This window comes from Salvelinus alpinus, chromosome 31 (genome assembly GCF_045679555.1).
Source record: "Salvelinus alpinus chromosome 31, SLU_Salpinus.1, whole genome shotgun sequence".
NCBI lineage: Eukaryota > Metazoa > Chordata > Actinopteri > Salmoniformes > Salmonidae > Salvelinus > Salvelinus alpinus.
This window is the reverse complement of record NC_092116.1, coordinates 13,966,831-13,983,451: the sequence shown is the minus strand read 5'-3', so window position 1 is coordinate 13,983,451 and position 16,621 is coordinate 13,966,831. Positions and strand designations below refer to the sequence as shown.

At 41.8% G+C, this 16,621-nt stretch overlaps 1 protein-coding gene across 1 annotated transcript in view; it reads right to left on the bottom strand.

The window, feature by feature from the left end:
* The window catches only part of LOC139561884 (insulin receptor substrate 1-B-like), a 68,553-nt gene that overhangs the window by 1,501 nt on the left and 50,431 nt on the right, over positions 1–16,621 (bottom strand). The window lies entirely within an intron of this gene.

The window sequence follows — 16,621 nt, the reverse complement described above, 5'->3', positions numbered from 1 at the left end:
TATATACGGTGAAGTTCAACAGAGGGATGGAATGGAGGAGTGTGAGACCGCCAAAGAGAGAGAAATACGGAGAGAGAGAAAGAGAGAGAAATGCGGAGAGAGAGAAATACGGAGAGAGAGAGGTTTGACAAGAGAGAAATACGGAGAGAGAGAGGTTGGACAAGAGAGAGAAATACGGAGAGAGAGAGAGAAATACGGAGAGAGAGAGGTTGGACAAGAGAGAAATACGGAGAGAGAGAGGTTGGACAAGAGAGAAATACGGAGAGAGAGAGAGAAATACGGAGAGAGAAATACGGAGAGGTTGGACAAGAGAGAGAAATATGGAGAGAGAGAGAAATACGGAGAGAGAGAGAAATACGGAGAGAGAAATATGGAGAGAGAGGTTGGACAAAAGAGAGAGAAATACGGAGAGAGAGAGACAGAGAGAAATTCGGAGAGAGAGACAGAGAGAGAAATATGGAGAGAGAGAGAGAAATACAGAGAGAGAAATATGGAGAGAGGTTGGACAAAACAGAGAGAGAAATACGGAGAGAGAGAGACAGAGAGAAATACAGAGAGAGAGAGAGAGAGAGAGAGAGAGAGAGACAGAGAGAGAAATATGGAGAGAGAGAAATACGGAGAGAGAGAGAGAGGTTGGACAAGAGAGAGAGAGAATGTGTGTGTGTGTGTGTGTGTACATGTATTGTTTTAGGGCAATATAGTCTTTTCCCCATCTTATTACAAAACTAAAGCAAGTACGTCACTAAGAAAAGGTCATCATTATTTCAATAACATGGAACCATTGAGACCTCCACATTCACACACACACACACACACACACACACACACACACACACACACACACACACACACACACACACACACACACACACACACACACACACACACACACACACACACACACACACACATAACACTGTCTTTGTTATGGAACCTATTGTACGATTGATAATGCCTTCGAGGGTCGTACTGACGGAGGATATTTAGGCTACGGAAAGGAAAAGGACTGAAAATGCACACCATAACACGACTCTCACACGTCTTCCTCTCCATCGGTCGATTATCCCTTTATTAGGGGTAGCTAACAGTCACATGTGACAAGTATGTACTGTAGGTCTACAATAATCATCATGTTTTTAACATCGTCATTAAAGGGCAGTTTAAAATAGGAGGAAAGGTTGCTGGGGGCCGGCCACATGGCGGATACATCAAATAAACACAGTGATGAATGGTGACCGATTGAGAGAAAGGACTCCCTTGTTCCCTGAAATTTCCCAGGCCTGCTCTCTAACTGTTAATGAAAAAAGTGTCTCGTCTATATTTCTGGTGCCTCCCCCTCCTCATTCTTCTTATTCTTCCTGGTGCAGTGCTATATTTAGCGTCCCGGCACAGCAGCCAGTGCAGCTCAGCCTGAGAGAGCCGCACCAACAATCAGCCCAACGGACCCAGGGAGACAGGGAATGCATTGGCACGCACACAAACACACACATATTGGTGTGGGCACACACACCCACGCATTGGCACGCCAACACACACACGCGTCTAGACACAGAGTGTCTGAGGAGACAGTGACTGGGATTTACAGAGGATTACATGGATGGCACATTAGACCAGACTATAATAAACAGTACCAATCCATTCTGCTAGTAGATGCATCCTCTTCTGTTCTAGATCTAAATGTGAAAACACACACCCACCCCCACACACCCACCCACCCACCCACACACACACACTAACCACTGACATCGGTGCAGTCATATGCAACCAGACCAGACAGGAAGCGTTTCCTTTCTACTGTAATCAGATCTCTCTCTCTCTCTCTCCTTCCCGCTCTCTGCTTGTCTATCGATCTCATTCATTTCCTTGAGTTGTCTTTCCGTTCTGAGATCTAATCGATGTGATGATGCCTGCGGGAGTCTGCGGGAGTCTGTGTGTGAGTGTGACTGTCCCTCTCTGCAGGCTCCTTAACTCTTAAGGCCAGATGGGGCTACGACCTGCCTCTGCCACTGACTGGCCAATAAACTGTTCCCTCTCTATTTCAGTCCTCCTGTCTGTCTATGTGTCTGTCTGGGGCAGTGATGGCTCACTTGTTGGAGCAGTCATTGTGGTGCGTGTGTGTTTTGGTGGGTGTCTGCGTGTGTTCGTCTGCCTGTCTGGGGCTGTCAATGTCCTTTTCTGTCACGGCTCACTTTAGCGATTCATTAAGGATAAGACACCCTGTTTTCTGTGCCTTTAAGTAGATTGATTTGAGTGTGTTTGTGTGTCACCCTTGCATCTGTCAGTCTGTGAGTCAGTGTCCGTGACCGCTCACTTAATACAAGTTGTTTATTAAGATGCAATGCCTTGTTCTGTGTGGCACACACCGGTATGTGGATCACTCTAGTGTCTTGTCTATCTGCGTCAGTTGTCTTGTCTATCTGCGTCAGTTGTCTTGTCTATCTGTGTCAGTTGTCTTGTCTATCTGCGTCAGTTGTCTTGTCTATCTGCGTCAGTTGTTTGTCTGTGATGGGGTCACTGTACTTAGTAGTCTGACACTGGCTGAAACGGGGAGCCCATAGCGCACACTCACGCACACACACACACACACACACACACACACACACACACACACACACACACACACACACACACACACACACACACACTCACACTCACACTCTCCCCTCTGACCCACTGCCAATTACTTCACGGCTGTCAAGTTATATAACGTTCGTTTAGGCAGGTGTGTGAATGTGAGTATGTATGAGTGTATGCATATCTTCTTAGGGATTTGAACCTGTGCAATGTGCGTACTAAAACACACAATGTCGCAGCCACAGTACACATGCACACACAAGGTGGGGTGGGCGGGGGCATCACCATAGGAAGGTCTCTGCCAAGCAAAGAGAGTGTCTTATGAAAGCCAGTAGGGAAGAGGGGACCAGTGCAAAGAGCAGAGAGAGAGATATATAGCGAGTGAGAAATGCAGTCTCTCTGTGTGTGTGTGTGTGTGTGTGTGTGAGAGACAGCTGGGAGATGTATGTGCTGTGCTGTGCTGAGGATCAGGTAAGGCCTGCAGTATGCAGTAAAAGCTATGGGTGGGTGTGGCTGTGTACCAATACCGATGGAGGATAGGGACTTGTTGCTTTGGCATTTGTTTGATGGGGAATGGGAAGGAGAAAGCATGTGGGTGTGTGACTGTGTTTGTGTGTGTGCGCGTCCTGATCTGTTTAAGGACGTCCTGTCCCTGGCTACAGAATGGGAGAGGGGGAAGCCAACAAGAGCAAAGGGTAGTGGGTAAAATAGCGCATGTCCTTTCTCATTCTACTGTATAACAACTCCATTCGGGATATGAAGTAGCAGCCTACCTGTCGGCTCTTGATCATTGTAGCCTCTCCTTCTCCTTCCATCATTTTAATTGCATCCTCCATTGATTAGATAACACTCACCACGCTTCACTCTCGTGAAAAGCAAGAGCAGCAGCATAAATGATCAAATGTCTCTCTCTCTCCCTTCTGCAGCAGTCGCGTTCTGATCTGTATGGGCCCTTCCCGTCAGTTAAAACTGCACATACGACTCATGACATTATTTAGAATTGTGGATGTGACAACCTCTAATGCCCACCTTACACATTAGATAACTGTGTTGTAGGGCTGACGTTTAAGGCTGAAGTATGCCCTATCTATGACCTGTGTTCCACAGTTTGGACATCAAGCCTCGCTCTGCCTCTCCCTCTCTTCCACTTTTCTGCCAAAGTATTCGTAGAAGGCTGCAGAATAAATAGTGTTCAGGTCAGAGAGGTGATTTACTAACATAAAGACAGGCAAGGCAGCATGGGGCTCCATCCAGTCTTAGAGTCTTGACGCATTCGGCGGCCGGCGCCCTTTTGAAGGCCCTCAGACCAATTTAAAATATATATTATTATTATTATAATATTTACAGTACCAGTCAAAAATGTGGACACACCTACTCACACAAGGGTTTTTCTTTATTTTTACTATTTTCTACATTGTAGAATAATAGTGAAAACGTCAAAACTATGAAATAACACATATGGAATCATGTAGTAACTAAAAAAGTATTAAACAAGATTTTAGATTAAACAAGATTTTAGATTTTAGATTCTTCAAAGTAGCCACCATTTCCCTTGATAACAGCTATGCACACTCTTGGCATTCTCTCAACCAGCTTCATGAGGAATGCTTTTCCAACTGTCTTGAAGGAGTTCCCACATAATGCTGAGCACTTGTTGGCTGCTTTTCCTTCACTCTGCAGTCCAACTCATCCCAAACCATCTCAATTGGGTTGAGGTCAGGTGATTGTGGAGGCCAGTTCATCTGATGCAGCACTCCATCACTCTCATTATTGGTCAAATAGCCCTTACACAGCCTGGAGGTGTGTTGGGTCATTGTCCTGTTGAAAAACAATTGATAGTCCCACTAAGCGCAAACCAGATAGGACGGAGTATCGCTGCAGAATGCTGTGGTAACCATGCTGGTTAAGTGTGCCTTGAATTCTAAATAAATCACAGACAGTGTCACCAGCAAAGAACTCCCTCACCATCACACCTCCTCCCCCTTGCTTCACGGTGGGAACCACACATGCAGAGATCATCCGTTCACCTACTCTGCGTCTCACAAAGACACAGCGGTTGGGACCAAAAATCTCAAATTTGGACTCATCAGACCAAATTACAGATGTCCACTGGTCTAATGTCCATTGCTCGTGTTTCTTGGCCCAAGCAAGTCTCTTCTTATTATTGGTGTCCTTTAGTAGTGTTTTTTTTGCAGCAATTCGACCATGAAGGCCTGATTTACACAGTCTCCTCTGAACAGTTGATGTTGAGAAGTGTCTGTTACTTGAACTCTGCAAAGCATTTATTTGGGCTGCAATTTCTGAGGCTGGTAACTCTAATGAACTTATCCTCTGCAACAGAGGTAACTCTGGGTCTTCCTTTCCTGTGGCAGTCCTCATGAGAGCCAGTTTCATCATAGCGCTTGATGGTTTTTGCGACTGCACTAGAAGAAACTTTCAAGGTTCTTGACATTTTCCGGATTGACTGACCTTCATGTCTTAAAGTAATGATCTCTACTTGCACATTCATCTTCTGCACATCTATCACTCGAGTGTGTAATTGCTATATTGTAATTATTTCACCACTATGGCCTATTTATTGCCTTACCTCCCTTATCCTACCTCATTTGCACACACACTGACTTGTTCTATTGTATTATTGACTGTATGTTTGTTTATTCCATGTGTAACTCTGTGTTGTTGTTTGTGTCACACTGCTTTGCTTTATCTTGGCCAGGTCGCAGTTGTAAATGAGAACATGTTCTCAACTAGCCTACCTGGTTAAATAAAGGTGAAATAAAAAATAAAAAACTGTCATTTCTCTTTGCTTATTTGAGCTGTTCTTGCCAGAATACGGACTTGGTATTTTACCAAATATTCTGTATACCACCCCTACCTTGTCACAACACAACTGATTGGCTCAAATGCATTAAGAAGGAAAGAAATTCCACAGATTAACTTTTAACAAGGCACACCTGTTAATTGAAATGCATTCCAGGTGACTACCTCATGAAAAGCATTCCAGGTGAAGCTGGTTGAGAGAATGCCAAGAGTGTGCAAAAAAAAAAAATTTTTTTTTTACTCAGTTGGGGTCTCAACTTACTTTTGCAGGTTAGAATAGTAGAATACACAAGGTGCAACTTAGAAATTGGTTGTGCATCAGCAGTTTTTCTCTTGTCACTCAATTAGCCCATGTCAGCTAACATGGGGGGGGCATTGATTTAGTTAGTCAGTCTCAATCAGATATCATATTAAAAATTGCCAACATTTTTCTCCACCCTATGGCAAAATGTGTAGAATTGCATGAAATGAACTGTAAAACATTTCTCTCTGCTGTCAAGAGGCGGGCTGCTAAAATGTTTTGCACACAATGTAGCACTCGCAAGCATCAGCAGTTCAGCCTTTTTGTGGGCCCCCACCCCCATCAAAATTGCCCATCCCTGGTCTAGACACTAATCTTGGGTCAGTTTTGTTTGTACTCACAGAGTGGTTGAGGTTAGGGGAGGGTAATCTGATCCTAGATCTGTGGTTAAGAAAAACATGTACCTCGAAGGCTATTTCACATCCCCTGTTTTTGTTTCACCTAAAACTGATTTTTTCAAAGTCAGAAATATTGGTTACTAGATTAGAGCCCCAAAGGGATTGATTGATCAACTTCTTAGGAAATGTAGACAAAGAGAGAACAAAACTGCTGACCAAACTTCTTATTAGCGAACATCATACCATGACTCAGGAGGCAGAAACTGGTGTGTCTGTGTGTGTCCACATGCCCGGACCCCTGTCCTGAGACCTCCTAATAAACAGTGTCATTATTAATAGAGATGCAAGTGGCATCCCATCCCTCCTCCCTCCCCCCTGTGGTGTTTAGAGTTACCATGTGTAACCTTAGGACCTTAATTCAGAGGAGTGCAGTTCTGTGAAACAGGGTGCACAGAAGAGAGTGTGTGTGCGACAGACAAGTGTGTATGTATATGTGTGTGTGGGAAAGACAAGTGTGTGTGTGTGTGTGCGCATGTGGCGGGTAGATAGCCAGCCAGGCCCAACATGGCACTGCAAATATTTATCCATGAGCCCAGGGAATGCTAGGTACTCCATAGGGGCTCTCTCCTTCCCTTCTCCTCACCAGTGGCAAAAGAAAGAGAAAAAGAGAACATATTTTTTTAGAGCTCTCAACACCCTCCCTCCCTCCATCCATTTCTCTCTCACTCCCCCCTGCATCAGTCCCCCCCACATAAGTAGGTTGGTAGACTTACAGCGGTTGATTTTTTGCTCTGCTCATCCTAATGAAATGTTGGCGTTTGGAGCCCTGTGGTGAAGAGACAGCTGATGTGTGTGCGTGTGTTTGTACCGGAATGTCTGCGTGTGTGTGCATGTTTGACATATGTGTGCACATGTGTCGCTGAGGGGGAGAGCAGCAACAGAGTTGCTGGCTGGTCGTGTGTAAGGGAGAGCGGTGGGATCCAGTTGGATCAGTTGGACTATCTGGACAGCAGGGTAACAGTAGCTGTCTGTAGTCATAAAGCATGTCTGCAACGCTGCTGTTTTTAACCATCCCAGGAGGCTATGTCCCCAACACACACACGTACGTTTCGCAGACCTTGGCTGACACACACTAAGAAACACACTAGGGCTGACCCCATTTAGTCGACAGGTTGATTATTTGGTCAGTAGGCTGTTAGTCGACCGCAAAAAATATACATTGCATTCGGAAAGTGTTTAGACCCCTTGACTTTTCCCACATTTTGTTAGAGCCTTATTCTAAAATTGATTAAATAAATAAAAATCTCAGCAATCTATATACAATACACCGAAATGACAAAGCGGAAACCGGTTTGTAGAATGTTTGCAAATATATTAAAAATAAAAAACATACATAAGTAAAAACAACTTTACATAAGTATTCTGACCCTTTGCTATGAGACTTGAAATTGAGCTCAGGTGCATCCTGTTTCCATTGATCATCCTTGAGATGTTTCCACAACTTGATTATGGTCCACCTGTAGTAAATTCAATTGATTGGACATGATTAGGAAAGGCACACACCTGTCTATATAAGGTCCCACAGTTGACAGTGCATGTCAGAGCAAAAACCAAGCCATGAGGTCGAAGGAATTGTCCGTAGAGCTCCGAGACAGTATTGTGTCAACGCACAGGTCTGAGGAAGGGTACCAAAACATTTCTGCAGAATTGAAGGTCCCCAAGAACACAGTGGCCTCCATCATACTTAAATTGAAGAAGTTTGGAAGCACCAAGACTCTTCCTAGAGCTGGCCGCCTAGAGCTACCTAGAGCTAGAGCTAGAGCTACCCGCAAAACACCAGTCTCAACGTCAACAGTGAAGAGGCGACTCTGGGATGCTGGCCTTCTAGGCAGAGTTGCAAAGAAAAAGCCATATCTCAGACTGGCCAATAAAAATAAAAGATTAAGATGGGCAAAAGAACACAGACACTGGACAGAGGATCTCTACCTAGAAGGCCAGCATCCCGCCTCTTCACTGTCGAGGTTGAGACTGGTGTTTTGCGGGTACTATTTAATGAAGCTGCCAGTTGAGGACTTGTGAGGCGTCTATTTCTCAAACTAGACACTCTAATGTTCTTTTCCTCTTGCTCAGTTGTGCACCGGTGCCTCCCACTCTTCTTTCTATTCTGCTTAGAGCCAGTTTGTGCTGTTCTGTGAAGGGAGAAGTACACAGCGCTGTACGAGATCTTCAGTTTCTTGACAATTTCTCGCATGGAATAGCCTTCATTTCTCAGAACAAGAACAGACTGACGAATTTCAGAAGAAAGGTCTTTGTTTCTGGCCATTTTGAGCCTGTAATCGAGCCCACAAATGCTGATGCTCCAGATACTCAACTAGTCTAAAGAAGGCCTGTTGAATTGCTTCTTTAGCACAGCTGAAAACTATTGTGCTGATTAACATAATTGCAAAAGGGTTTTCTAATGATCAATTAGCCTTTTAAAATGATAAACTTGGATTAGCTAACACAATGTGCCATTGGAACACAGGAGTGATGGTTGCTGATAATGGGCCTCTGTACACCTATGTAGATATTCAATAAAAGAATCAGCTGTTTCCAGCTACAATAGTCATTTACAACATTAACAATGTCTACACTGTCTTTCTGATCAATTTGATGTTATTTTAATGGACAAAAAACGTGCTCTTCTTTCAAAAGCAAGGACATTTCTAAGTGACCCCAAACTTTTGAAAGGTAGCGTACATCTACTGAAATAAGACAGATCCTGTTTGTTTAATAGCCTACTGATTCCGTGAGCAACCACAATTTACCAAGTTCGGCTGTTTTTAATCTTTGCTATGTGGTAATAAAGGCTTTACACTTTTTTTCATTACAACAGCCTCTCTGGTATTACTTATAATTTATTTAGTGTTGTTTACTCTTTTACAAATAAAAAGAATAATGCTCCCTTTTCTCCCAATTTCAATATTGTCTCATCGCTGCAACTCCCCAATGGGCTCGGGAGAGGCAAAGGTCGAGTCATGCATCCTCCGAAACATGACCCACCAAACCACACTCCTTAACACCCGCCCTTAACCCGGAAGCCAGCTGCACCAACGTGTCGGAGGAAACACCATACAACTGACGACTAAAGTCAGCCTGCAGGCACCCGGCCCGCCAAAAAGAGTTGCTAGAGCGCGATGAGCCAAGTAAAGCCCCCCCGGCCAAACCCTCCCTTAACCCGGACGAAGCTGTGCCAATTGTGCGCTGCCCTATGGGACTCCCGGTCATGGACGTTTGTGTGACAGCCTAGGATTGAACCCGGGTCTGTAGTGACACCCCAAGCACTGTGATGCAGTGCCTTAGACCGCTGCGCCACTCGGGAGGTCCAAATGTTCCTTTTTCTTGATCGCCTTTTTGTTATTATTACTATAATAATAAGTAATGTCATTATCATTAGTAGGCTTGGTATAGCAGCCTTGTATAACCACCATCGAGCTGTAGGCCAAAGAGCACATCCTGTTTAGTCTTAATACCATAACTTACTTAGGCCTATATTTCAATATCTTTATAGGCTTCTGTATCAATCAATCATTCATTCGTTCATTTCATCACACAGCATGAGTCATTCATGTTTTGAAATGCAATCAAGCATTTCCGCTTTAAAATCAAATAAAACGACTTGAATAATTAGCGTAATAAACAGTTCAATTTCGTAAATTGTTTTTAGTCTTTGCTGTAAAAAAGGCTTTACAAAAAAGCATTACAACAAGACTCTCGGGTACGTTTATAATTTATATACATTTGAATCATTTAGCAGACACTCTTATCCAGAGCAACTTACAAGAGCAATTAGGCTGAAGTGCCTTGCTCAAGGGCACAACGACAGACCTGGTCAGCTTGGGGATTCGATCCAGCGACCTTTCGTTTACGCTTTTAACCGCTAGGCTACTACCTGCCACCCGACATTTAGTGTTGTTTACATTGTTCCAAATGGCCAGAAAAATGATATTGTAATCTAACAGCACATATTTGGCACACATAATATGTACACAGTGCCTGCTCCTTACCTTCTTTTTCTTGATCTCCAGTATTTTCCACAACTAGTCAAATTTATTCCACACATCCGACTTCCCCTTTACCACCTGAGCAACCAGTAAACATTCCCAGAGTTTATTTGTCACGTCCTCTGCATCCATTTTGCTGTCACATGTGTTCGGAGTTTGTTATAACCAATTTATTGATGTGATTATGATATGCGATAGGTCAGGCCCTATTGGTCACATGAATGCGATAAAGAGAGCTGAGGGAATTGGGAATGTTTTTCCTAAAGGAATTAGAGATTTCGGTAAGATAACTTTTCAGTCAGAAATGGCTGTAATTATGTTGCAGCTTCAGCAACATGGACAGAGCCATAAACACTGTTGAAGTTCCGTAGTGGTCGCTGCAGCATGGAGGCGAGCGAGACAACGGGTGCTAGTCCCACAGTCACTCGCTGTCAGTTGTAAGCACTATCAAATTAATTGCGGTCAGACTCCCTTTAGTCATTTGTGTGCCTTAATTATCAAACAGTGCGCTTAAAGTATCCGACAAGCTCAGTGCATATAGTTGATTTGATTAAAACACATATGATGTGTCTATAAATTGAAAAATACACGTTATAACATTTCGACCAATCGACACACACACACACACACGTCACCATGATCTTTCACAAAACACATAATAAACCAACAGCACTTAACAACACAAATACACAGTCAGTCAGGCATAGATGTTAACAATCTGCCTGACCCCATGGGCACACAGTCACCAGTACATATTTAAATGTACCCTCACATGACGCACAGCAGTGGTGCTTGATGCGCGTTTTGGTTGGTAATACGATAGATACCCAGTTGTACTCTGAAAGCCTTTTCAATCCATCTGCAGTTGACCTCACTGTGAAAAGACGTGGCCACTCCAGGACCACTTAAACACACATACGCAGTACACAAACACGCCTAACCCCACCACTCCAGCCTACCATCGGGAGGCCGCTGATGAATAGAAACAGATAGACTAGACAAAGGACAAATGAATACGAAATGAAAGATAAACAAACAAAGCTGGGGAGGGGTGGCACATCTTCCTGATCTGTCATCCATCACTCCACTGGATGTAAGCTCTCTGTGTGTCTCTCTCTCTCTCTCTCTCTCTCTCTCTCTCTCTCTCTCTCTCTCTCACACACAACAGGAAGTGTTAATTGGGGAGTATAGTGGTTATTTCCTTTCCATTCCTGGGTGAGTCAATCCTTTCATAAGTACTAATGCACCAAAGATAAGGTCCTATGTGCTTCTCTGCGGCTGGCGGAGAGCATTGTGTGACGGACACTAATTACTGACGCAGGCTCGCTGAGCATCACAAGCCTACTGACATGGGATGTGTTCCAAATGGTAGAGAGACCGAGACCAAGGATGCAAACTGGTCAGGGCCCAAAAAGGCGACACTTTTTTTGCACTGAAACATGCAAATAAAATCCCTGCTAGGGGGAAATGCAGGTTTTAACTAATTAAACAACAAAGAATATGATCTGCATGTCTCTGTGTGTAAAATAAAAAGGTTCATGTGACCCTAACTCACAGCTACAAAATGTAAAGAAAGCAATCCAATGTTATTTGTTGCCTAGACTTTACTGCAAATGACACTTTTGAGAAAAAACAATACACTAATATTGCAGTTATCCATGACAGCCTTTATAATAGAACACTTGTTACCATGACAGCCTTTATAATAGAACACCTGCTACCATGACAGCCTTTATAATAGAACACGTGTTACCATGACAACCTTTATAATAGAACACTTGTTACCATGGCAGCCTTTATAATAGAACACTTGTTACCATGACAACCTTTATAATAGAACACTTGTTACCATGACAGCCTTTATAATAGAACACTTGTTACCATGACGGCCTTTATAATAGAACACTTGTTACCATGACAGCCTTTATAATAGAACACTTGTTACCATGGCAGCCTTTATAATAGAACACTTGTTACCAGGACAACCTTTATAATAGAACACTTGTTATCATGGCAGCCTTTATAATAGAACACTTGTTACCATGACAGCCTTTATAATAGAACACTTGTTACCATGACAACCTATATAATAGAACGCTTGTTACCATGACAGCCTTTATAATAGAACGCTTGTTACCATGACAGCCTTTATAATAGAACACTTGTTACCATGACAGCCTTTATAATAGAACACTTGTTACCATGACAGCCTTTATAATAGAACACTTGTTACCATGACAGCCTTTATAATAGAACACTTGTTACCATGACAGCCTTTATAATAGAACACTTGTTACCATGACAGCCTTTATAATAGAACACTTGTTACCATGACGGCCTTTATAATAGAACACTTGTTACCATGACAGCCTTTATAATAGAACACGTGTTACCATGACAGCCTTTATAATAGAACACTTGTTACCATGACAGCCTTTATAATAGAACATGTGTTACCATGACAGCCTTTATAATAGAACACTTGTTACCATGACAACCTTTATAATAGAACACTTGTTACCATGACAACCTTTATAATAGAACACTTGTTACCATGACAGCCTTTATAATAGAACACGTGTTACCATGACAGCCTTTATAATAGAACACGTGTTACCATGACAACCTATATAATAGAACACTTGTTACCATGACAGCCTTTATAATAGAACACGTGTTACCACGACAACCTTTATAATAGAACACTTGTTACCATGACAACCTTTATAATAGAACACTTGTTACCATGGCAGCCTTTATAATAGAACACTTGTTACCATGACAGCCTTTATAATAGAACACTTGTTACCATGACAGCCTTTATAATAGAACACTTGTTACCATGACAGCCTTTATAATAGAACACTTGTTACCATGACGGCCTTTATAATAGAACACTTGTTACCATGACAGCCTTTATAATAGAACACTTGTTACCATGACAGCCTTTATAATAGAACACTTGTTACCATGACAGCCTTTATAATAGAACACTTGTTACCATGACAGCCTTTATAATAGAACACTTGTTACCATGACAGCCTTTATAATAGAACACTTGTTACCATGACAGCCTTTATAATAGAATGCTTGTTACCATGACAGCCTCTATAATAGAACCCTTGTTACCATGACGGCCTTTATAATAGAACACGTGTTACCATGACAGCCTTTATAATAGAACACTTGTTACCATGACAACCTTTATAATAGAACACTTGTTACCATGACAGCCTTTATAATAGAACACTTATTACCATGACATCCTTTATAATAGAACACTTGTTACCATGACAGCCTTTATAATAGAACACTTGTTACCATGACAGCCTTTATAATAGAACACTTGTTACCATGACGGCCTTTATAATAGAACACTTGTTACCATGACCGCCTTTATAATAGAACACTTGTTACCATGACAGCCTTTATAATAGAACACTTGTTACCATGACAGCCTTTATAATAGAACACTTGTTACCATGACAGCCTTTATAATTGAACGCTTGTGGCCACACACATCTAAATATTGCACTTGGGAAAAACACATCTTAAAGTAGAAATAGAATGAAACAAACAGGCATTCTATTTTTGCTCTATTATAGTGGCCACTACAGTAGACATCGATCAAGTGCACAAGGCTACATCTGTGCAAAAATTAAATTCACAGAGTAAAAAATGTAATAATCCCCCCTCACTCATACAAGTGTTACTGTCGTGTTCAACACAACAAATACAATATATTTGGGCTACACATTATTACATTGTACACTTTCTGCCTGTGGACGTCTGTTCTACAATGTGCCAGCAAAAGTGAGAAATAGGGAAAGTGTGTGCTGTTCCTTTCACCTCTATAATGGCATCCAGCTTAAGTCAGGCCCAGCTCCAGCTCCAGTTCATCCCTGAATCCACTTGTTTAACAAGCAACGCCTCATTTTCAACTAATTCTCTCATTCTGAAAATGAACCACATACTGTAGAGGGAAAACATTAGTTCAGACAGTAGTTAGTTCGTCAGCTAGTTAACATTTCACACAGATTGCCAAGGTTCAGGAAGCAACTAACGTTAACGCGTTATAACTTGAGGAACGGCAAGGAGTCGTATACCAGTTAATACTATAGAGAATTGGTTAGGTTACTAACGTTCGCTCATGTGATGTTGTAACGTTAGCTAGCTAATGTTAGCTGTCTGGCTTTATTAGCCAGCTAATTTTCACACCATAAACTCAATTATTTGATCAGTTAAGTTGGCTAATGTTGCTCAACATTTCTCTGGCTAGCTAAGGGAGAATTCGATCCAGCTAGCAAGATAACGTTACTTAATGCTAACAATACTTGTTCCACCACACTTTCTGCCTCACCTCGAACTTTCCAAATGCCAGTTGTTTTTCGGTTACAGCTCATGAAGTACGCTTCATCACCTTCTCACCCCTTGTCTCCGTGGTCAGGCTTCTCACCTACTTTACCTCTTCGTTATCGTCAGAGGACGCGCTGCTGTAAATTAACTTCTTTGTGATAGTGGGCAGCATTTTCACTTTTGGATGAATAGCGTGCCCAGAGTGAACAGCCTCCCACTCTGTCCCAGATGCCAATATATGCATATTATCACTCTGAAGTTTCTAAAACTGTTTGAATGATGTCTGTGAGTATAACAGAACTCATATGGCAGGCAAAAACCTGAGAAAAGATCCAAACAGGAAGTGAGAATTCTGAGGCTGGTCGATGTTCAACTCATCGCCTATTCAAATCCCTGTAAGATATGGATCTGATCTGCACTTCCTACGCCTTCCACCAGATGTCAACAGTCTGTAGAACGTTGAATGAAGCTACTACTGTGATGTGGGACCGGATGGGAGGTGTTTCAGTTAGTGGTCTGGCAGAGTGCCAGTTCTTGGTCACGCGCATTCCAAATGATATCGCCTTGCTTTCCATTATTTCTGTAGACACAAAGGAATGCTCCGGTTGGAACGTTATTGGATATACAGTGGGGAGAACAAGTATTTGATACACTGCCGATTTTGCAGGTTTTCCTACTTACAAAGCATGTAGAGGTCTGTAATTTTAATCATGGGTACACTTCAACTGTGAGAGACGGAATCTAAAACAAAAAAAACAAAAATCCAGAAAATCACATTGTATGATTTTTAAGTAATTATATATATTTTTTTTTTGATTCCGTCTCTCACAGTTGAAGTGTACCTATGATACAAATTACAGACCTCTACATGCTTTGTAAGTAGGAAAACCTGCAAAATCGGCAGTGTATCAAATACTTTTTCTCCCCACTGTATATGATAACAACATCCTGAAGATTGATTCTCTACTTAGTTTGACAAGTTTATTCGACCTGTAATATAACTTTTTGAAGTTTTCGTCTGACGTTCGCCTGCATCTGCGTGAGCGTTTGGACATGTGTACTAAACATGCTAGCAAAAGTAGCTACTTGGACATAAGTAATGGACATTATCGAACAAAACAACAATTTATTGTGGAACTAGGATTCCTGGGAGTGCATTCTGATGAAGATCATCAAAGGTAAGGGAATATTTATGATGTAATTTCGTATTTCTGTTGACTCCAACATGGCGGAGAAATGTTGTTATATCTGAGCGCCGTCTCAGATTATAGCATGGTGTGCTTTTTCCGCAAAGTTTTTTTGAAATCTGACACAGCGGTTGCATTAAGAACAAGTGTATCTTTAATTCTATGTAAAACATGTATCTTTCATCAAAGTTTATGATGAGTATTTCTGTTATTTGACGTGGCTCTCTGCAATTTCTCTGAATATTTTGGAGGCATTTCTGAACATGGCGCCAATGTAAACCGAGATTTGTAGATATAAATATGCACATTATCGAACAAAACATACATGTATTGTGTAACATGATGTCCCATGAGTGTCATGTGATGAAGATCATCAAAGATTAGTGATTAATTTGATCTCAATTTCTGCTTTTTGTGACTCCTATCTTTGGCTGGGAAAATGGCTGTGTTTTTCTGTGGCTATGTACTGACCTAACATAATCGTTTGGTGTGCTTTCGCCGAAAAGCCTATTTGAAATCAGACATGTTGGCTGGATTCACAACATGTGTAGCTTTAATTTGGTATCTTTCATGTGTGATTTAATAAAATGATTTTTATAGTATTTTATTTGAATTTGGCGCGCTGCATTTTCTCTGGCTTTTGGCCAAGTGAGACAGTAGTGTCCCGCCTAAACTCAGACCTTTGGATATAAATATGAACTTTACCGAACAAAACATACTGTACATGTATTGTGTAACATGAAGTCCTATGAGTGTCATCTGATGAAGATCATCAAAGGTTAGTGATTAATTTTAACTCTATTTCTGCTTTTTGTGACTCCTCTCTTTGGCTGGAAAAATGGCTGTGTTTTTCTGTGGCTATGTACTGAGCTATCATAATCGCAAGGTGTGCTTTCGCCGAAAATCCTTTTTGAAATCAGACACTTTGGCTGGATTAACGAGAAGTTTATCTTTAAAATGGTGTATAATACTTGTATGTTTGAGGAATTTTAATTATGAGAT